The 20,429-nt window shown below is 44.0% G+C and overlaps 2 long non-coding RNA genes and 1 other non-coding gene across 3 annotated transcripts; all 3 read right to left on the reverse strand.

Annotated features, from left to right (window-relative positions):
• Positions 1-3,247: 3,247 nt before the first annotated feature.
• LOC109763782 (uncharacterized) lies at positions 3,248-4,302 on the reverse strand. Its single transcript, XR_006667032.2, has 2 exons — positions 4,013-4,302; positions 3,248-3,505 (listed from the first exon to the last, which is right to left on the reverse strand). It is a non-coding gene; the product is annotated as an uncharacterized protein (transcript).
• Positions 4,303-4,489: 187 nt separating this feature from the next.
• LOC141026457 (uncharacterized) lies at positions 4,490-5,368 on the reverse strand. The gene is made up of 2 exons (XR_012188630.1): positions 5,238-5,368; positions 4,490-4,602 (listed from the first exon to the last, which is right to left on the reverse strand). It is a non-coding gene; the product is annotated as an uncharacterized lncRNA (long non-coding RNA).
• A 735-nt stretch (positions 5,369-6,103) lies between these two features.
• LOC141026456 (uncharacterized) lies at positions 6,104-6,968 on the reverse strand. The gene is made up of 2 exons (XR_012188629.1): positions 6,681-6,968; positions 6,104-6,602 (listed from the first exon to the last, which is right to left on the reverse strand). It is a non-coding gene; the product is annotated as an uncharacterized lncRNA (long non-coding RNA).
• Positions 6,969-20,429: the final 13,461 nt, after the last annotated feature.

Here is a 20,429-nt window from a genome sequence, read left to right on the forward strand (position 1 = left end):
GCTTCTACATCAACACCATAGCCTCTCCGATGAAGTGCGAGAAGTTTACCTCAGACCTTCGGGTCCATAGTTAGTAGCTAGATGGCTTCTTCTCTCTTTTTGGATCTCAATACAATGTTCTCCCCCTCTCTCGTGGAGATCTATTCGATGTAATCTTCTTTTGCGGTGTGTTTGTTGAGACCGATGAATTGTGGGTTTATGATCAAGTTTATCTATGAACAATATTTGAATCTTCTCTGAATTCTTTTATGTATAATTGGTTATCTTTGCAAGTCTCTTCGAATTATCAGTTTGGTTTGGCCTACTAGATTGATCTTTCTTGCAATGGGAGAAGTGCTTAGCTTTGGGTTCAATCTTGTGGTGTCCTTTCCCTGTGACAGTAGGGGCAGCAAGGCACGTATTGTATTGTTGCCATCGAGGATAACAAGATGGGGTTTTTTATCATATTGCATGAATTTATCCCTCTACATCATGTCATCTTGCTTAAGGCGTTACTCTGTTTTCATGAACTTGATACTCTAGATGCATGCTGGATAGCGGTCGATGAGTGGAGTAATAGTAGTAGATGCAGGCAGGAGTCGGTCTACTTGTCTCGGACGTGATGCCTATATACATGATCATACCTAGATATTCTCATAACTATGCTCAATTCTGTCAATTGCTCAACAGTAATTCGTTCACCCATCGTAAAATACTTATGCTCTTGAGAGAAGCCACTAGTGAAACCTATGGCCCCCGGGTCTATCTTCATCATATTAATCTGCCAACACTTAGTTATTTCATTTGCTTTTTACTTTGCTTTTATTTTACTTTGCATCTTTATCACAAAAATACCAAAAATATTATCCTATCATATCTATCAGATCTCACTCTCGTAAGTGACTGTGAAGGGATTGACAACCCCTTATCGCGTTGGTTGCGAGGATTTATTTGTTTTGTGTAGGTGCGAGGGACTCGCGCGTAGCCTCCTACTGAATTGATACATTGGTTCTCAAAAACTGAGGGAAATACTTACGCTACTTTGTTGCATCACCCTTTCCTCTTCAAGGGAAAACCAACGCAGTGCTCAAGAGGTAGCAGGCTCCTGAGACGCGGCCTTGTTGAGCCCTAGGACGTCGATGCAGACGCGTAGCCCGACATCCTCGCCTGGATGGGGAGCTGCGCCTGGTGAGCGGCGGTCGCCGCGCATGGCCCTTGCGTCTTGTAGCTCCTGAGTGGTCTTGGTGATGAACTCCTGAGCGGTGGGCGCTCCTCGGCCTGTGTTCTCCTGAGGGGAACGTGCCATGAAGCATGCCTCCAAGTGGTGCCCGAGCGCCTCCCTCGTGATGTTGGCAAGGTCTGAGGCCCTCCAGAAGAGAGCCCCCGAGCCCTGCCTGAGAAGGACGCCGGGCGCGCTTTCCTATGCGATGAAGGGAGGCGCCCCAGGTGCAGGCGCTGATCCTGACGAGGCACCACTCACGACGCCACCCTCCTGAGGTCATGCACGGCGTAGATGCTTCTTCTTCTTGGGGGTAGCCTCGGGAGGGCACTCGCCCTTGCTGTCGGGGTCGTCGATTGTTGCAGCTTGGAAGGCACGCTCGAGGGAGCACACCGCGTCTCTTAATTCGCACGGGACTGTGATGATTCCGCCGCTTCCAGGCATCTTGAGGACATTGTAACCGTGGTGCGTCACAGCCATGAACTTGGCCAGGGCTGGATACCCGAGGATGGCATTGTACGGTAGACGGATGTGCGTGACGTCGAAGTCGACGAGCTCGGTGCGGTAGTTGTTGCGTTCTCCGAAGGTGACGGGAAGGCGAACCTGCCCGGTCGGGGTAGTGGAGCCGTCGGACACTCCTGAGAAAGGCTTGGTGAGCTGAAGCTGGTCATACGGCACTTGGAGGTTGTCGAACGTGTCGACAGATAGGATGTTGAGCCCCGCGCCGCCATCGATGAGGATCTTGGTGACTTGCACGTCGTTGATGACTGGTGAACAAAGCATCGGGAGGGCGCCAGCGGTAGCCGCGCACTTGAGCTGATCTGCCGAGCTGAATGTGATGGCGCACTTGGACCATTTGAGCGGGCGCGTGGCCTCGAGCTTGGGGAGGACTGCATTCACTTCGCGAGCAAAATGTTTGAAGATACGCTGCGAGGCTGGGGCTTGAGCTCCGCCCAAGATGCAGGCGATAGCACGCGGCTCCTGGAAGCCCCCAGCCCCCTCGTCTTGATGGTGGTCGTCATTCCTTCTTGGTGGTGGAGGTAGTGGAGGAAGACCGGCGTTGCCCTGAGGACAATCCTCACGAGGATGATCCCTCCAGGCGCCCTCGCGAGGCTGATCCTGCCAGCGGTCCTCACAAGGCCGGTGGCGCCACTCCTGCCGCGGGCCACGGTCATCCCAGCGTCCGCCGCCACGTCCTCCTCCTCGGCCGTAGCCCCGATTGATGCGCTCGGGGCGTCGACCGAAGCGTCCTTCTCGAATGGCTCTGTGCTCTTTGACAGTCGTTGGTGTTGTGGCTATGCAGGTTATGGAAGGCGCAGAACGGTCGGCTGCTCTTGGATGACTCGGGCTGGTCTCTGCCGCGCTTGGTGTCTGGCTCCGCCGCGAGCACGGCTGCTCCCTTTGCGCTTCACGTCCTTGGCCTTGACTTTCTTCTCCTCCGGGTCCGCAGCCAGGAGCTCGAGGAGGGAGAGGCGCCCCTCCTCAGCTCTTGCGCACTTGGTCGCCAGGCTCACTACAAGAAATATGTCAACTTGTGACCTTGACTATTGGTCACTGAATGGTCATTATTTTCCATTTGTGACCTTTTTGTGACAAAAACAGATGGTTAAAAGATGGCAGTCGTAAACTGAAATTAACGACCTTCTCTGTGAGAAGGTCGTAGACGTTTACGACTAAAATATGCCTACTGTTTTGTTTTGGTCATTAGCAGCCTCCCCAGGCCACGTAGGCATCCGACGTGGCAATCTGATGTGGCACAAGAATCAGCCTGGTCCAATTCGGTGTTTATATGGGCCGAGCCCATTAATTCGGCCTTTATAATATTTATTTTTCCTATTAATTTTTGCTAGCTACATGGGCTGGCCCAGCAATTCGTCCTTTTTATTTCTAGATGCAACCTTTTACAGCGTATGATCTTTTATTTTTTGCCATTTTATTTTCCACAGTTTTACATTTGTCCCAAATATCATAATATCATACACTGGTCCCACACGTCAGAAATTTCAAATGTGCTCAAATTATTTTGATAAGTGGGACGCACGAGTCATGTTTCCATTGCACACATTTTCAAATCACATACATAATTACTAGTTCATGTGAAACAGAAATTGTAATTCTGAAACATACATGAAATTCACAAACAGAGAGAAGATACATTAATTCACATACATAATTACTATTTCATTCACAAACAGAGAGAAGATACATTAAATTCCCAGATAACCCAGCTATTATTACATAACTTGCTATATAAGAATGTCTTGGAGCTTCTTTGAACATCTTTCGTCTTGAATTTACTCAAAATATCTGCCAAGAAGAAAATAGAACAGCAAGGATAGGGTGAATAACAACAACACAGGTGATGGGGTGCTATTCCATCTAAACAAGAGACTGAACCCAACAAGCTAGATTCATTCAGCATCATCAACAATTCAGTAAAGTACTGCAATTTAGAACTGATGAGAAAAAACAACTACACGACTTCATAACTGAACATATTCAAGTAAAAATTGTACAAGTTACATTCCAGTAAACAAACTGTACACGTTGACGATTCCCTGCTGCATATACATATCACTTGTGTCATGTTTGGGGGTTCAGAATGTACACAACATGTTTATGGTAGATGAACTGCAGCTGCTAGGAATAGTAAAGCAAAGATGTACTGCCACTAATCAGCAAAAACATAACATTTTCTCAGAGTTAATGATAGCACATGGATAAAGATGGAAACAAAAAATATTTCTAATCTTGGAACCCAACATAGCAAATCAAAACGAGAGAGGGGCAGAGGTGGCGTGGAGGAGAAAGGACCTTGAGCTGCTGCTCCTCTCCATGGTTGTGTGTCACCCTCCATCTCCTGACTATGATCATCAACATCTACTACTAACAACTCCCTGTGCAATCCTACATTGCAGTAAAAATTCCTCGCCCTCCATTTACTCGCTTTACAGTACTCCTAATGCTTGGAGTAGTTCAAGCAGTACTGCAGTAAAACTACTCCTAATGCTACAGCAGTTAACAGCAAGGGAAATTACTGTGATGTTCAAAATTTACAGTAAACACTCCACCCCACTGAATATTACTAAAACTTAATAGAATTTAACTAAGCTTTTCAGTTTCAGAATATGAAAGTCAGAAAATAAGCTTGCAAGCAAGTTTATGTAAGTAATGCACACTGGAGTACAATACTTCTACGAATTTCTGCAAATAATTCATGATTTTCTAACTACTCCAAGATGTCCAATTAATTAACTGGAAAAGTAACTAAACTTGCAAATTGAGAAAATCTTGTCAGACCACTTGCAATATCTTCGGTGACAGTACCATGTTCAGAACAAATACTTACAATATCTACTGCAAGAACTTGTTTACTCCTGCATATTTGCTTGCATGTTCAGAATCTGCAAATATTCAGAAGCATGTTTAGAACACTTACTGAAAAGTACTGTTAAATGTTGAAAAGTTAAATCTTGTTCAATCTCGTTAAATACTCCAAGAAAAATTACTCCGCACAAATACAGTTCAATCTTGTTAAATACTCTTAAGCAAAATTACTGGAGTACTAGAGTACTACAATTTAAATGTAATCCAAGCAAATTGAGAAGTTAACAGTACTACTGCTAACTTGGAGTAGCTTTGACTATGTACAGAGCATGATGGAGGGTCTAGCTTACTGCTGCTACTCCACATATCTAATTTCACTTAACAGAGCAAGATGGAGTAACCCAAAAAAATTAACAGAGCAAGCAAATGTACTCTAAATGGCAGTTCACCAGAGATTTTCAAGTTAAAAATACTCCCAGGGGTAAACAACAATGACATGAACGAAGTAAAGGATGGATGTTGTAAATTAATCCAGTAATTCTTTTTTGTTCTCATATTTTTCACCCTCTAGACACTGCCTAGAGCGCTTACAAGATGACAAAGTTAATTTTGCATAACACATATGGATTCTTATCTTCTTCGGTAAGGGGGGCACATTTACAGCTAATCTATTATATTATTAAAAAGTAACCATGTATTGATGTCTCCATACCCCATATGATTTCTAGACTGCCATGCAAAGCAATGAGTTGAGTCCAATTCCTACACGGCCATGTACCTGTAAAAAAAAAGAAAACTACGCCTATATATGACATACGTTCCCAAACAGCCTAGCAAAGCGAGGCAAACAAGCTGTGGATCCAAATTATAATGGCCGAGAACTAACAAAAATTTCTCACGTAATATGTGAAACACGCACATATTCGTTTGCACATCCAAAGTGTGTCACGTACTGGAGATGCCTCTAACCGAGAAGTGCAAATTAGAATCACATATGGAAGGACACTTCCATCAGCATCTTTGCTATTCAAAAAAATCATCACGTTTGTTGTACTGACACACAATCAGTTTCCAATTATATCTCAAAACCAATCAACACAAGCTAGCCACACTACACATCCCAGCTAATTGCAACTTGGCGTTGTAAGCAATAATCGGCAAGCCTTTGCTCTGCCTCAGGCCTCAGTCGACAGAACAAAACAAGGCAGGAGATACTGCAGAAAGCAAAGCTGCCTTGCGGTTTTAAACAAATTACTATCACGAACGGGATGGAGTCGCCTCAAAACAGATGCTATTATTGGCACACTGATTAATAAGAATGGAAGCAGCAGGTGGAGAAATCAATTTTTGAAACTTGTTTCTCCTAACTTGCAATACTGCAATATGGCATCATGTCAACTATTTACATAAAGGAAAGAGAAATAGACAGATAATGCAGCTACCCTACTAATGTGCAGGAAAGAAGTGGTGACTGAATAATGTGTTGCACTACACATGCTAGTTTGCAGAACAGTCCCACGCCTATTACATTACTAGAGCAATTTCATTACTAGAGCCTCTGCTTGGGGATAAAAAGAATGAGCAGATTGTAATGTATTTGAATCAAGATCCTTTCAGAAACTAGCTAGTATGAAGAGGAAAATCAAGCAAAACTGTCACAGGTCTTGAGCGCTTCAGATCCTAGTGGCTGGCTACTTTAACAGTATTTATTACAAGTAAAAAAACACAGCAGAAATCCTAGACAGTGAAGAACATATTCAGCACGCACGCTGATTAATCACTTGACACACAATGCAATGCAATGCAACGCAAGCAGCAGGTAGCTAGAAGTTAACAAGACAATAAATAAATCCTTGACAGTGGAGAACATATTCAGCACGCACGCTCACTGATTAATCACTTAAGCAAAATGAATAGATATCCCCTTTCTCCATGGAGAGGGCGGACCCGAGACCTTGGAATAGATCCCTGATTGAATGAACAACGCAATACAGAGCCAGAGCGGAGAGCTGGAGGCGAACGGCCTGGCTGGTGGGCGCACTGGAGAAGAGAGCTGCTACTGCAAGCTGGAGAGACGCTGGATAGAAGAATTTCAAGATCGATCTTAACTCGCGGGAACAAGCACGGACCTAAAATCGATGGAGCCGGGATATACCTCGGGTGCCGAGCGGAGCGACACCGTGGGGGTGCTGCTGGAGTCGATTGAGCCCGACAGCGAACAGAGACGGCGGGAGGACACGTTGACGGAGACGGAGCTCTGTCCGCAAAGCAGACGAAGCAGGGGAGGCCATGGCGAGGAGGCAAACGTCGGCGGCGCTTGGACTTGGGCGAGGCTTCGGCTCAGCGGCGCCAGAACGGCAAGGAGGGACTTTGCATCGGGGTGGCGCGCTGCAAGGTCGGGGACGCGAGCGTCCATGGCGGCGAAGTGCACTGTTTGAGACAGAGAGAGAAATCGAGATGTGAGAGAGAGAGAAAGGAGGAAGAAAGAGAGCACGGGAAGAAGAGAACAGAGAAGAAGGGTGGCACTCGTCTGCTGGCTCCGGCAAGCTGTGGCTAGTGGTCGCCGGCGGCGGCGTGCAAAAACACAGGAGGAGCTCCTCTCGTGGGGCTCGGGCGCGGGGAATCGTGGGAGGAGGCTGCGAGGATGGGCGCACTCGGGCGCTCGCTCCATCTCCTCGGGCGTAGAGGTGGCCGGGAGATGCGGAGAGGGGAGGGAGAGACGAGGTCGGCGGTGGTGGGTGAGGAGGACGGCGAGGTCGGCGGTGGGTGGGAGAGGACTGGATCGGGAGGGGGCGGGTACGGGGAGGAGGTGGCGGCGGCGGCGGGGACATTGGGAGCAGGGAGGGGTGCGATGGGGATCTGATCTAGGGTTTGGGCTGCGGGGGGAGGGGGGAGGGGGTATCTCCTTTTTTTCTGTAGATAGATGGATGGACGGATGTGGAGATATGTATGGATGGATGGCTGGATGGGCGCCATGTCATCGATCCGTGGAAGAGTTTGATTGGTTCAGAAAATCAGTTATCTAAAATAGTTTTCAAATACTAAAAATAGAGGGATTTTGTGAAGTAGCTATCAAAACTATTTTGCAAAAAGGCATCACACAAATTTTCACTCAAGTTATACCACATTTTATGGATGAGCACCATTTTCTATGCATTTCTTATTTTCTATCTATTTTTAATCATTTTTTCGAGTGCCTGAAATGAGGTTTTTTCATGAAGGAACTACCATATATTTGTTGCAAAATTGTACCAAATCAATTTTCTAAAATACTAGGACATATTTAATGCACAATTGACCAAATGGTTGGGTGTAAAAAGTTTTGATCCACCTCTCGTGAAAAAGACAAATTCCCGCCGATTCAGCTCGAAGCGGGTCAAATTTGAACTGTAGCTACCTCGTAGTTTGCTCTTTATTTTTTTTCCAAAAATCATTTCTAGGTACATAAGTATCTATTTAATCAGAGAAACACCAAAAAAATCCAAGATTCAACCACTAGCTAGGAACGGTCAAGCCCGCTGTTTTGACCGCATTTTGAAACGGGCATAAAAAATTTAAAAAAAATCAAAAAATGGAAAACCTTCGCATTGTGTCATTATATGTGACCATGTTTCTAGGAAAAATAATAAACTTGTAATATGGCAATTATTTTTAAAAAGTGTTCTCAGAAATGAGCTATCATGCGTGAAGATTCATGGCTTTCAAGCCAAATGATCAATCTTATGGCCACATTCTTGGCATAGTTTGTTCAAATGATCTCATATTGTGCACAAGGGTGCATCTTGGAATTCCAAACAATGTTGCCTAAGGGAGTTTTCATTTTCTTTGCACGGAAAATACATTTTCCATTTTTCGAGTGCCCGAAATGAGTTTTTTTGTGAAGGAACTACCATATATTTGTTGCAAAATTGGACCAAATCAATTTTCTAAAATACTAGGCCATATTTAATGCACAATTGACAAAATGGTTGGGTGTAAAAAGTTTTGATCCAACTCTCGTGAAAAAGACAAATTCCCGCCGATTCAGTTGGAAGCGGGTCAAATTTGAACTGCAGCTGCCTCATAGTTTACTATTATAAAAAAATCATTTATAGTTACATAAGTACCTATTTAATCATAAATACATGGTTTGGTGGCGATACGTCGAGGTTTGGACGGTGGCCGAGGGCCCCAGCTCTAGAGCGCGTAAACTCGCATGCCCGCCGCGTGGTCACCGCATGACCGTGTTGTTGCCATGTGTTCTGGGCGGCCTAGGCATGTCTAGTGGGTTGGGCACTCCCCAGGTAGGTGCTAGGAAGAAAACCACAACATAAGTTCTCACGAGGAGACCGATCGATGCTCAAACATGAATAAGCAGCCAAGTGTTTGATTAGCGGTACGGGAAATCCACATGGCTAATGGGCGTGAGTTTTGGCTGAGGATGATCAGTTACTAAGAAGACCGTCTTCACAAATTTTCAGCTCAAAAGGAGGAGCCTAGGTGGTACTTGCTTTGCAAAGTACCACACTGGACATAAATACGAATATTGAAGCTGGGCTCAAAATAATGAATGGATTGAGCTGGCATTTGGTGGAGGATGGTTATTTGGGCATAGGAAAGCACTGTAGAAAATGGATACCATTTGGACATGCCAAAGTGGTACTTCCTTCACAAAGTGTTTTTCTGAACAGAATAGGAAAACGAATATTTTTGAATTATTTTTTAACTAGGCAAGGAAGGTTTTTTACATATTTGACGAAGATATGACCCAAAGAATTTAGGGATAATTAGATTTATGCCCCTAGTGGGACACAACTAGGGGCATAAATCTAATTATCCCAAGAATTTATGAGATTTTTTTGGGAATTTTGGGAATGACAGAAATATAGGTTGCTTCACAACCTAGGGCAAAAACTGCCACATGGACATGACACATAGGCAAAACTGATGAGGTGGCTCCTAGTCATAGCAACCCACCACAATTTACAAGGTTATGACCATCTATATTGGTCATGATCAGCTAGAAATAAGGCAGCGGACTAGTGCTATCTGCTTTATGACCATTTCGTGTAAGGAAATTACGACATTTCTGACCAAAATGGTCGTTATAGTTTAGGGTTTGGAGCCCCCCGAACAGCTTTTGACCAATTGGTCTGAAATGGTCATAGATCTATGACCAATTCTTCCAGGGTCACTGACAGAAGGTCACTAGTTAACATATTTCTTGTAGTGGCTGAACAGCTCCAGGGACGTGCACAACTCCTCGTGGATGGCGAGCTCCTCCTTCATCTTGACGTCGCGGACGCCATCAGAGAACGCGGAGATGATGGCCTCGTCCGTCACCTTGGGAATCTTGAGGCGAACGTTGTTGAAGCACTGGATGTACTTCTGGAGGGTCTCTCCTGGTTGTTGCTTGACGCAGCATAGGTCACCCGCAGCCGGTGGGCAGTCGCGAGTGCCCTGGAAGTTGGCAACGAAAGGGTCGAGCATCTCGTTCCAGGAGGAGATCGAGCCTGGAGGCAGGTTCAGGAGCCAAGAGCGGGCACCATCCTTGAGAGCCATGGGGAACCAGTTCGCCATGACTTTCTCGTCGCCGTTGGCCGCCTCGATGCTCAGCTCGTAGAGTTGCAGGAACTCCGTGGGGTCGGGGGTGCCATCGTAGCGAGGAGGCAGATCCGGCTTTTACTTGCCCGGCCAGGCGACGCTACGCAGCTCGGGGGTGAAGGCGCGGCAGCCGGCCATGGTCACCAGGGCCCGTCTTGGAGGTGGGGCTTGGTCATGGCGCCCGCGCGCCGCCACGGCAAGCGGCACGGGGCCTGCCGCAGCAAGCGGTCCTGGCGTGGCGGTGCGGGGAGTGGTGGAGCGTTCTCTTGTGGTCGAGGGACTTCTTGACAGCTTCTTTCTTCACCCGCGGGCGCCGGACGCGGTGGGTAGCGCCGTGGAGCCGCGCACCTTGGCGCCAGGGCGCCGTCTTGGTGTAGAGGTGGTGGAGGTGCTCCGTGAGCTACGTTGCCCGTCGTTGGCGGAGGGCGAGGCAGCGAGAGGGACTGCGCAGGGGAGCCCCCTGCGGCGCTGACAAGCTCGGCGATGCGGTCGAGCCAGTCCTCATAGAGGTTGTCAACGGGGTGGTATCGCAGGAGCTCGTGTGCCATGAGGAGCACGGCCCGCGCGTCCGTGGGAGCGCGACGAGCGTGAGACAACGAACCAGCGGGAGTCAGCGACGGAGTGGCGGTGCGGCCGTCCTGCCGCACCGAGGGGTGCAACGAGGAGGCTTGCTACTCGTTCCCCGCCAGGCCGGTGGCGGCGTTGGCGGCAGGCGTCGGAGAACGACGGGGTGGCCCGCCGACGCGAGCCGTCTGAGCAACGCGGGTGGCGAGGGCAGCCCGGCGCTCAACGCGAGCGCGGCGTGCGTCCGCCATGGAGACGATGAAGCAACGGGACGCGGGGCGACGGAAGGGAAGCTTCGGCGCCCCCCTACCTGGCGCGCCAAATGCCGGATCACGGGTTCCGGCAAAACCCTCAAGGTTCAAACAATGGGGTGCGCATGAAGATCTCCCCCTACCGACCCACGTCCTAGCTTCGCTAAGATCTCAAGGACTAACTCGACGAACTCGCAACACAAGGGACACAAGATTTATACCGGTTTGGGCCACCGTTGTGGTGTAATACCCTACTCTAGTGTGGTGGTGGTGGATTGCCTCTTGGGCTATGGATGAACAGTTACAAGGGGAAGAACAGCCACCTAAGGTTGAGGTGTTCTTGTGCTTGGTGTGTGGCTAAGGATCGGCTAAAGATCAGATGCCTCCTACTAAGTTGTCCCCTCATGAATTGCCTCCTGATGAGTTGCCTCCTGATGAGTTGCCTCCTATGGTGGTGACTAGTCCTATTTATAGGGGCCCCGGTCCTCTTCCCAAATATTGAGCGGGAAGGGATCCCACAACGGCCAATTTGAAAGGGGACAGCTAGTACAGCTTATCCTGACAAGGCTCTGGTGGTGACGCCGCCTTGGGCTCCATGGTGACCTCCACCTTGCCGTCCTGCTGGTCTTGGTCTTGTTGCACTGATATGGAAACCTTTGCTTGACGCCTCGGTACTCCGCGCCTGCGCTTGCCTCCTTAGCACCAAAGAGGAAACAAGGACACTGTGCGCTGATGCCCGCCTGGCACCCGCCAGGTCTCGATCGTCATGGCTCACATCATGAGAACCTCGCGAGGTTTGCCCTGCCTTGATCTCTCCGCCCCTCGCGAGCCAACCTGGTGCGGATGCTCCCGAGGAGGTCTTGTGTCGTCCGCCTCGCGAGGCTTGGCCCCTCGCGAGGGTCTTGTATGCCTTGTTGATGAAGATGGGCCGTACGGGCCTGCCCGCAGAGCCACGCCATGGGCCGCGGGCAGGCATGTCTGGGGACCCCCATTTCCAGAACGCTGACAATTCCCTATGCATGCACAAAAGTCAATAATCATGCAATGAAATTATATCCTACTTATGGTGCATTATTCGGTGTTAATTATGCTTAATGCTTGCTTATGAGATTATTTGTTTCTTGGTTGGTCGCTTCTCTATCTTTTGCTAGCCTTCATTTTGCACCAAGTATGACCTCCACTTGTGCATCCAAAATCCTTTAAACCAATTTTGCCAGATGAGTCCACTATATCTACCTATATGCGGTATTCTTTTGCCGCTCTAAGAAAATTTGCATGTGCCATCTCTAATTTTCAAAATAAACTTCTCTTTTGTGTGTTTGTTTCGCTCGCGGAACGGTAACGGGTCCCTAATATTTTCCATGTTGGATGTGTTATTCTCACGATGAGTGTTTATTCACTTGTCATTGCACGAGAGTAAGGCAAAGGTTTTAGGGATTCCCAGTCCTGAAATGCAAAAATGAATTTACTTTATGTTGTCAAATAATAAATTCCTTGGAAAGTGTTGATATGGAGGGCAACCGTGGATACGGCTAGCCATGGAAAGAGAAAGAATGGTGGAAAAAGGAATAAACTTTATTTTATGTTTGGGAACCGCCGACCTTTAGATATCTGCATTCTCTGTTGTATCCACCTTGACTTGGTATTCAGTGCTCTCTTCTAGAAGTCTGTAACACCTGACCTCGAACTAGCATGGAAAGTGTTCGAAACTCTGAATCATTTTCGTTGGTGGGATGGATACACCTCCCAAAATGTTTTTATCTCTAATTTTTTCGCTTTGAGCTCTGGCACCTCTACAAATCCCTACTTCCCTTTGTGAAGGGCCTTTCTTTTACTTTATGAAATTTTTATTTTTATTTTGAGTCTCCATCTCCTCTAATAAAAATCACCAACTAGGAGGCCATATGATCGTGCTTAAGTATTGGGTATAGCTAATATTCGAGTGTGTTACATGAATGGATCAATGTTTGAGCATAATGGGCTAGGGATAACTTATTTTAGCGTTGATATTCTGAAAGACATGGTTGCTTGTTGATATGCTTGAGTATCTAAATTATTATGTCAAAACTGGACTATTGCTTTGAATCAGATAAAAGTCCAAATGTCCATGCTATAAAGAAAAGAATATGTTATGACATGATGAACAGCACTCCACATCAAATTTTTTGTTTTTATCACTTACCTACTCGAGGACGAGTAGGAGTTAAGCTTGGGGATGCTGATACGTCTCCAACGTATCTATATTTTTTGATTGTTCCATGCTGTTTTATTATCAATATTGGATGTTTTATAATCATTTTATTGTCATTTTTTGGTACTAACCTATTGACATAGTGCCAAGTGCCAGTTGTTGTTTTTTCCATGTTTTTTACATCGCAGAAAATCAATATCAGATGAAGTCCAAATGCCACGAAACTCCACGATGATTTTTTGTGGGCCAAAAGGAAGAAGTTGGGCCCTGGTTGCACCTGGGGGAGTCCCGAGGAGGGGACAACCCACCAGGGCACGCCAGGAGGCCCATGCACACCTTGGTGGGTTGTGCCCACCTCGGGTGCCCCCGGACCGCCTCTTTGCTCTATAAATACCCAAAATCCCAGAACCCTAGAAGCGTCGACGAAATATTCATCCAGCTGCCGCAGAGTCCAGAACCACCAAATCCAATCTAGACACCATCACGGAGGGGTTCACCACTTCAATTGGTGCCTCTCCGATGTTGTGTGAGTAGTTCTTTGTAGACCTTCGGGTCCGTAGTTAGTAGCTAGATGGCTTTCTCTCTCGCTGAATTCTCAATACAATGGTCTCTTGGAGATCCATATGATGTAACTCTTTTGCAGTGTGTTTGTTGGGATCTGATGAACTTCGAGTTTATGATCAGTCATATCTTTTTATATCCATGAAAGTTATCTGAGTTTCTTTGATCTCTTATATGCGTGATCTCTTATAGCCTCGTATTTCTTCTCCGATATTTGGGTTTTGTTTGGCCAACTTGATCTATTTATCTTGCAATGAGAAGAGGTGCCCGGTAGTAGGTTCTATCTTCCGGTGCTTGATCCGAGTGACAGAAAGGGAACCAACACGTATGTATCCTTGCTACTAAGGATAAAAAGATGGGATCTATATCTGCCGCTATAGATAAACGGATCTTGTCTACATTATGTCATCGTTTGTATTGTATTACTCCGTTTTTCCATGAACTTAATACACTAGATGCATGCTGGATAGCGGTCGATGTGTGGAGTAGTAGTAGTAGTAGTAGATGCAGGCAAGAGTCAGTCTACTAATCTTGGACGTGATGCCTATGTAATGATCATTGCCTGGATATCGTCATAATTATTTGAAGTTCTATCAATTGCCCAATGCTACCTCTTGAGCACTGTGTTGGTTTTCCCTTGAAGAGGAAAGGGTGATGCAGCAAAGCAGCGTAAGTATTTCCCTCAGTTTTTGAGAACCAAGGTATCAATCCAGTAGGAGGCTACGCGCGAGTCCCTCGCACCTACACAAAACAAATAAATCCTCGCAACCAACGCGATAAGGGGTTGTCAATCCCTACACGGTCACTTACGAGAGTGAGATCTGATAGATATGATAGGATAATTTTTTTGGTATTTTTATGATAAAGATGCAAAGTAAAATAAAAGCAAAGTAAAAAGCAACGGAAACAACTAAGTGTTGGAAGATTAATATGATGAAGATAGACCCGAGGGCCATAGGTTTCACTAGTGGCTTCTCTCAAGAGCATAAGTATTTTACAGTGGGTGAACAAATTACTGTTGAGCAATTGACAGAACTGAGCATAGTTATGAGAATATCTAGGTATGATCATGTATATAGGCATCACGTCCGAGACAAGTAGACCGACTCCTGCCTGCATCTACTACTATTACTCCACACATCGACCGCTATCCAGCATGCATCTAGAGTATTAAGTTCATAAGAACAGAGTAACGCCTTAAGCAAGATGACATGATGTAGAGGGATAAATTCATGCAATATGATAAAAACCCCATCTTGTTATCCTCGATGGCAACAATACAATACGTGCCTTGTTGCCCCTACTGTCACTGGGAAAGGACACCGCAAGATTGAACCCAAAACTAAGCACTTCTCCCATTGCAAGAAAGATCAATCTAGTAGGCCAAACCAAACTGATAATTCGAAGAGACTTGCAAAGATAACCAATCATACATAAAAGAATTCAGAAGATTCAAATATTGTTCATAGATAAACTTGATCATAAACCCACAATTGAACGGTCTCAATGAACACACCGCAAAAGAAGATTACATCGAATAGATCTCCACGAGAGAGGGGGAGAACATTGTATTGAGATCCAAAAAGAGAGAAGAATCCATCTAGCTAATAACTATGGACCCGAAGGTCTGAGGTAAACTACTCACACTTCATCGGAGAGGCTATGGTGTTGATGTAGAAGCCCTTCGTGATTGATGCCCCCTCCGGCGGAGCTCCGGAACAGGCCCCAAGATGGGATCTCGTGGGTACAGAAGGTTGTGGCGGTGGAATTAGGTTTTTGGCTCCGTATCTGATCGTTTGGGGGTACGTAGGTATATATAGGAGGAAGAAGTACGTCGGTGGAGCAACAGGGGGCCCACGAGGGTGGAGGGCGCGCCCAGGGGGGGTAGGCGCGCCCCCGTACCTCGTGGCTTCCCTGTTGGTTGCTTGACGTAGGGTCCAAGTCTCCTGGATCATGTTCGTTCCAAAAATCACGTTTCTGAAGGTTTCATTCCGTTTGGACTCCATTTGATATTCTTTTTCTGCGAAACTCTGAAATAGGCAAAAACAGCAATTCTGGGCTGGGCCTCCGGTTAATAGGTTAGTCCCAAAAATAATATAAAAGTGAATAATAAAGCCCAATATTGTCCAAAACAGAAGATAATATAGCATGGAGCAATCAAAAATTATAGATACGGTGGAGACGTATCAAGCATCCCCAAGCTTAATTCCTGCTCGTCCTCGAGTAGGTAAATGATAAAAACAGAATTTTTGATGTGGAATGCTACTAGGCATAGTTTCAATGTAATTCTTCTTAATTGTGGTATGAATATTCAGATCCGAAAGATTCAAGACAAAAGTTTAATATTGACATAAAAATAATAATACTTCAAGCATACTAACCAAGCAATCATGTCTTCTCAAAATAACATGGCCAAAGAAAGTTATCCCTACAAAATCATATAGTGTGGCTATGCTCTATCTTCACCACACAAAATATTTAAATCATGCACAACCCCGATGACAAGCCAAGCAATTGTTTCATACTTTTGATGTTCTCAAACTTTTTCAATCTTCACGCAATACATGAGCATGAGCCATGGACATAACACTATATGTGGAATAGAATGGTGGTTGTGGAGAAGACAAAAAGGGAGAAGATAGTCTCACATCAACTAGGCGTATCAACGGGCTATGGAGATGCCCATCAATAGATATCAATGTGAGTGAGTAGGGATTGCCATGCAACGGATGCACTAGAGCTATAAGTATATGAAAGCTCAACAAAAGAAACTAAGTGGGTGTGCATCCAACTCGCTTGCTCACGAAGACCTAGGGCATTTTGAGGAAGCCCATCATTGGAATATACAAGCCAAGTTCAATAATGAAAAGTTCCCACTAGTATATGAAAGTGATATCATATGAGACTCTCTATCATGAAGATCTTGGTGCTACTTTGAAGCACAAGTGTGGTAAAAGGATAGTAACATTGTCCCTTCTCTCTTTTTCTCTCATTTTTTTATTTGGGCCTTTTTTATGGCCTCTTTTTTTCGTCCGGAGTCTCATCCCGACTTGTGGGGGAATCATAGTCTCCATCATCCTTTCCTCCCTTGGGACAATGCTCTAAAAATGATGATCATCACACTTTTATTTACTTACAACTCAAAAATTACAACTCAATACTTAGAACAAAATATGACTCTATGTGAATGCCTCCGGCGGTGTACCGGGATATGCAATGAATCAAGAGTGACATGTATGAAAGAATTATGAACGGTGGCTTTGCCACAAATACGATGTCAACTACATGATCATGCGAAGCAATATGACAATGATGGAGCGTGTCATAATAATCGGAACGGTGGTAAGTTGCATGGAAATATATCTCGGAATGGCTATGGAAATGCCATGATAGGTAGGTATGGTGGCTGTTTTGAGGAAGGTTTATGGTGGGTGTATGAACCGGCGAAAAGTGCGCGGTATTAGAGAGGCTAGCAATGGTGGAAGGAAGAAAGGTGCGTATAATCCATGGACTCAACATTAGTCATAAAGAACTCATATACTTATTGCAAAAATCTACAAGTTATCAAAGCAAATTATTACGCGCATGCTTCTAGGGGGATAGATTGGTAGGAAAAGACCATCGCTCGTCCCCGACCGCCACTCATAAGGAAGACAATCAATAAATAAATTATGCTCCGACTTCATCACATAATGGTTCACCATACGTGCATGCTACGGGAATCACAAACTTTAACACAAGTATTTCTCAAATTCACAATTACTCAACTAGCATGACTCTAATATCACCATCTTTATATCTCAAAACAATTATCAAGCATCCAACTTTTCTTAGTATTCAACACACTCATAAGAAAGTTTTTACTAATCTTGTATACCTAGCATATTAGGATTATTTAAGCAAATTACCATGCTATTTAAGACTCTCAAAATAATCTAAGTGAAGCATGAGAGATCAATAGTTTCTATAAAACAAATCCACCACCGTGCTCTAAAAGATATAAGTGAAGTACTAGAGCAAAACTATATAACTCAAAAGATATAAGTGAAGCACATAGAGTATTCTAATAATTTCCGAATCATGTGTGTCTCCCTCAAAAGGTGTGTACAACAAGGATGATTGTGGTAAACTAAAAAGCAAAGACTCAAATCATACAAGACGCTCCAAGCAAAACACATATCATGTGGTGAATAAAAATATAGCTCCAAGTAAAGTTACCGATGGAAGTAGACGAAAGAGGGGATGCCTTCCGGGGCATCCCCAAGCTTTGGCTTTATGGTGTCCTTATATAATCTTGGGGGTGCCATGGGCAACCCCAAGCTTAGGCTCTTGCCACTCCTTGTTCCATAATCCATCAAATCTTTTACCCAAAACTTGAAAACTTCACAACACAAAACTTAACAGAAAATCTCGTGAGCTCCGTTAGCAAAAGGAAACAAAAGACCACTTCAAGGTACTGTAATGAACTCATTCTTTATTTATATTTGTGTTAAACCTACTGTATTCCAACTTCTCTATGGTTTATAAACTATTTTACTAGCCAAAGATTCATCAAAATAAGCAAACAACACACTAAAAACAGAATCTGTCAAGAACAGAACAGTCTGTAGTAATCTGTAACTAACGCAAACTTCTGGAACTCCAAAAAATCAGAAAAAATAGGAAGACCTAGACAATTTGTTTATTGATCAGAAGCAATTGGAATCAATATTTTATCACGTTCTGGTGATTTTTAATAATTATTTTCGTGAACAGAAAGTTTCTGGAAATTTCTGCAAGATCAAATAACTATCATCCAAGAAGATCCTATAGGTTTAACTTGGCACAAACACTAATTAAAACATAAAAACACATCTAACCAGAGGCTATATCAAATATTTATTCCATAACAGAAGCAAAAAGCAAAAAACTAAAAAAAATAAAATTGGGTTGCCTCCCAACAAGCGCTATCGTTTAACGCCCCTAGCTAGGCATAAAAGCAAGGATAGATCTAGGTATTGCCATCTTTGGTAGGCAATCCATAAGTGGCTCTGATGATAGATTCAAATGGTAATTTTATTTTCTTCCTAGGGAAGTGTTCCATGACTTTCTTTAATCGAAATTGGAATCTAATATTTCCTTCCTTCATTTCAATAATTGCACCAATTGTTCTAAGGAAAGGTCTACCAAGAATAATAGGACATGAAGGATTGGAATCTATATCAAGAACGATAAAATCTACGGGGACATAGTCCCTATTTGCAACAATAAGAACATCATTAATTCTTCCCATAGGTTTCTTAATAGTGGAATCTGCAAGGTGCAAGTTTAAAGAGCAATCATCAAAATCACGGAAACCTAGCAAATCGCACAAAGTTTTTGGAATCGTGGAAACACTAGCACCCAAATCACACAAAGCATAGCATTCATGATCTTTAATCTTAATTTTAATAGTAGGTTCCCACTCATCGTAAAGTTTTCTAGGGATAGAAACTTCTAACTCAAGCTTTTCTTCATAAGATTGCATCACAGCATCAACGATATGTTTGGTAAAAGCTTTATTTTGACTATAAGCATGAGGAGAATTTAGCATGGATTGCAACAAGGAAATACAATATATCAAATAAAAATTATCATAATTAAATTCCTTGAAATCCAAAATAGTGGGTTTATTAATATCTAATGTTTTGATTTCTTCAATCCCACTTTTATCAAATTTAGCATCAAGATCTAAAAACTCTGAATTTTTGGAACGCCTTATAGGTAAAGGTGGATCATATTCACTCCCATCATTATCAAGATTCATATTGCAAAACAAAGATTTAATAGGGGACACATCAATAACTTTTAGATCTTCATCTTTATTTTCATAGAAATTAGAAGAACACGCTTTCATAAAGCAATCTTTCTTAGCACGCATCCTAGCGGTTCTTTCTTTGCACTCATCAATGGAAATCCTGATGGCTTTGAGAGACTCATTGATATCATGCTTAGGAGGAATAGATCTAAGTTTTAAAGAATCAACATCAAGAGAAATTCTATCAACGTTCCTAGCCAATTCATCAACTTTAAGCAATTTCTCTTCAAGCAAAGCATTGAAATTCTTTTGTGAATTCATAAACTCTTTAACACTAGTCTCAAATTCAGAGGGCATCTTATTAAAATTTCCATAAGAATTTTTGTAGGAATTGCCATAATTATTAGAGGAATTGCTAGGATAAGGCCTAGGATTAAAGTTTCCTCTATACGCGTTGTTACCAAAATTATTCCTACCAACAAAATTCACATACATAGATTCATTATTATTCTCAATCAAAGTAGACAAAGGCATATCATTAGGATCAGAAGAAACACTCTTACTAACAAATAATTTCATAAGTTCATCCATCTTTCCACTCAAAACATTAATTTCTTCTATCGCATGCACTTTTTTATTAGTAGATCTTTCAGTGTGCCATTGAGAATAATTAACCATAATATTATCTAGGAGTTTAGTAGCTTCTCCTAAAGTGATTTCCATAAAAGTGCCTCCCGCGGCCGAATCTAAAAGATTTCTAGAAGCAAAATTCAATCCGGCATAAATTTTTTGTATAATCATCCACAAATTCAAACCATGAGTAGGGCAATTATGTATCATTAATTTCATTCTCTCCCAAGCTTGTGCAACATGTTCATGATCAAGTTGCTTAAAATTCATAATATCGTTTCTAAGAGAGATGATCTTAGCGGGAGGAAAATACTTAGAGATAAAAGCATCTTTGCACTTATTCCAAGA

This window comes from Aegilops tauschii, chromosome 7 (assembly GCF_002575655.3).
Source record: "Aegilops tauschii subsp. strangulata cultivar AL8/78 chromosome 7, Aet v6.0, whole genome shotgun sequence".
Lineage (NCBI taxonomy): Eukaryota > Viridiplantae > Streptophyta > Magnoliopsida > Poales > Poaceae > Aegilops > Aegilops tauschii.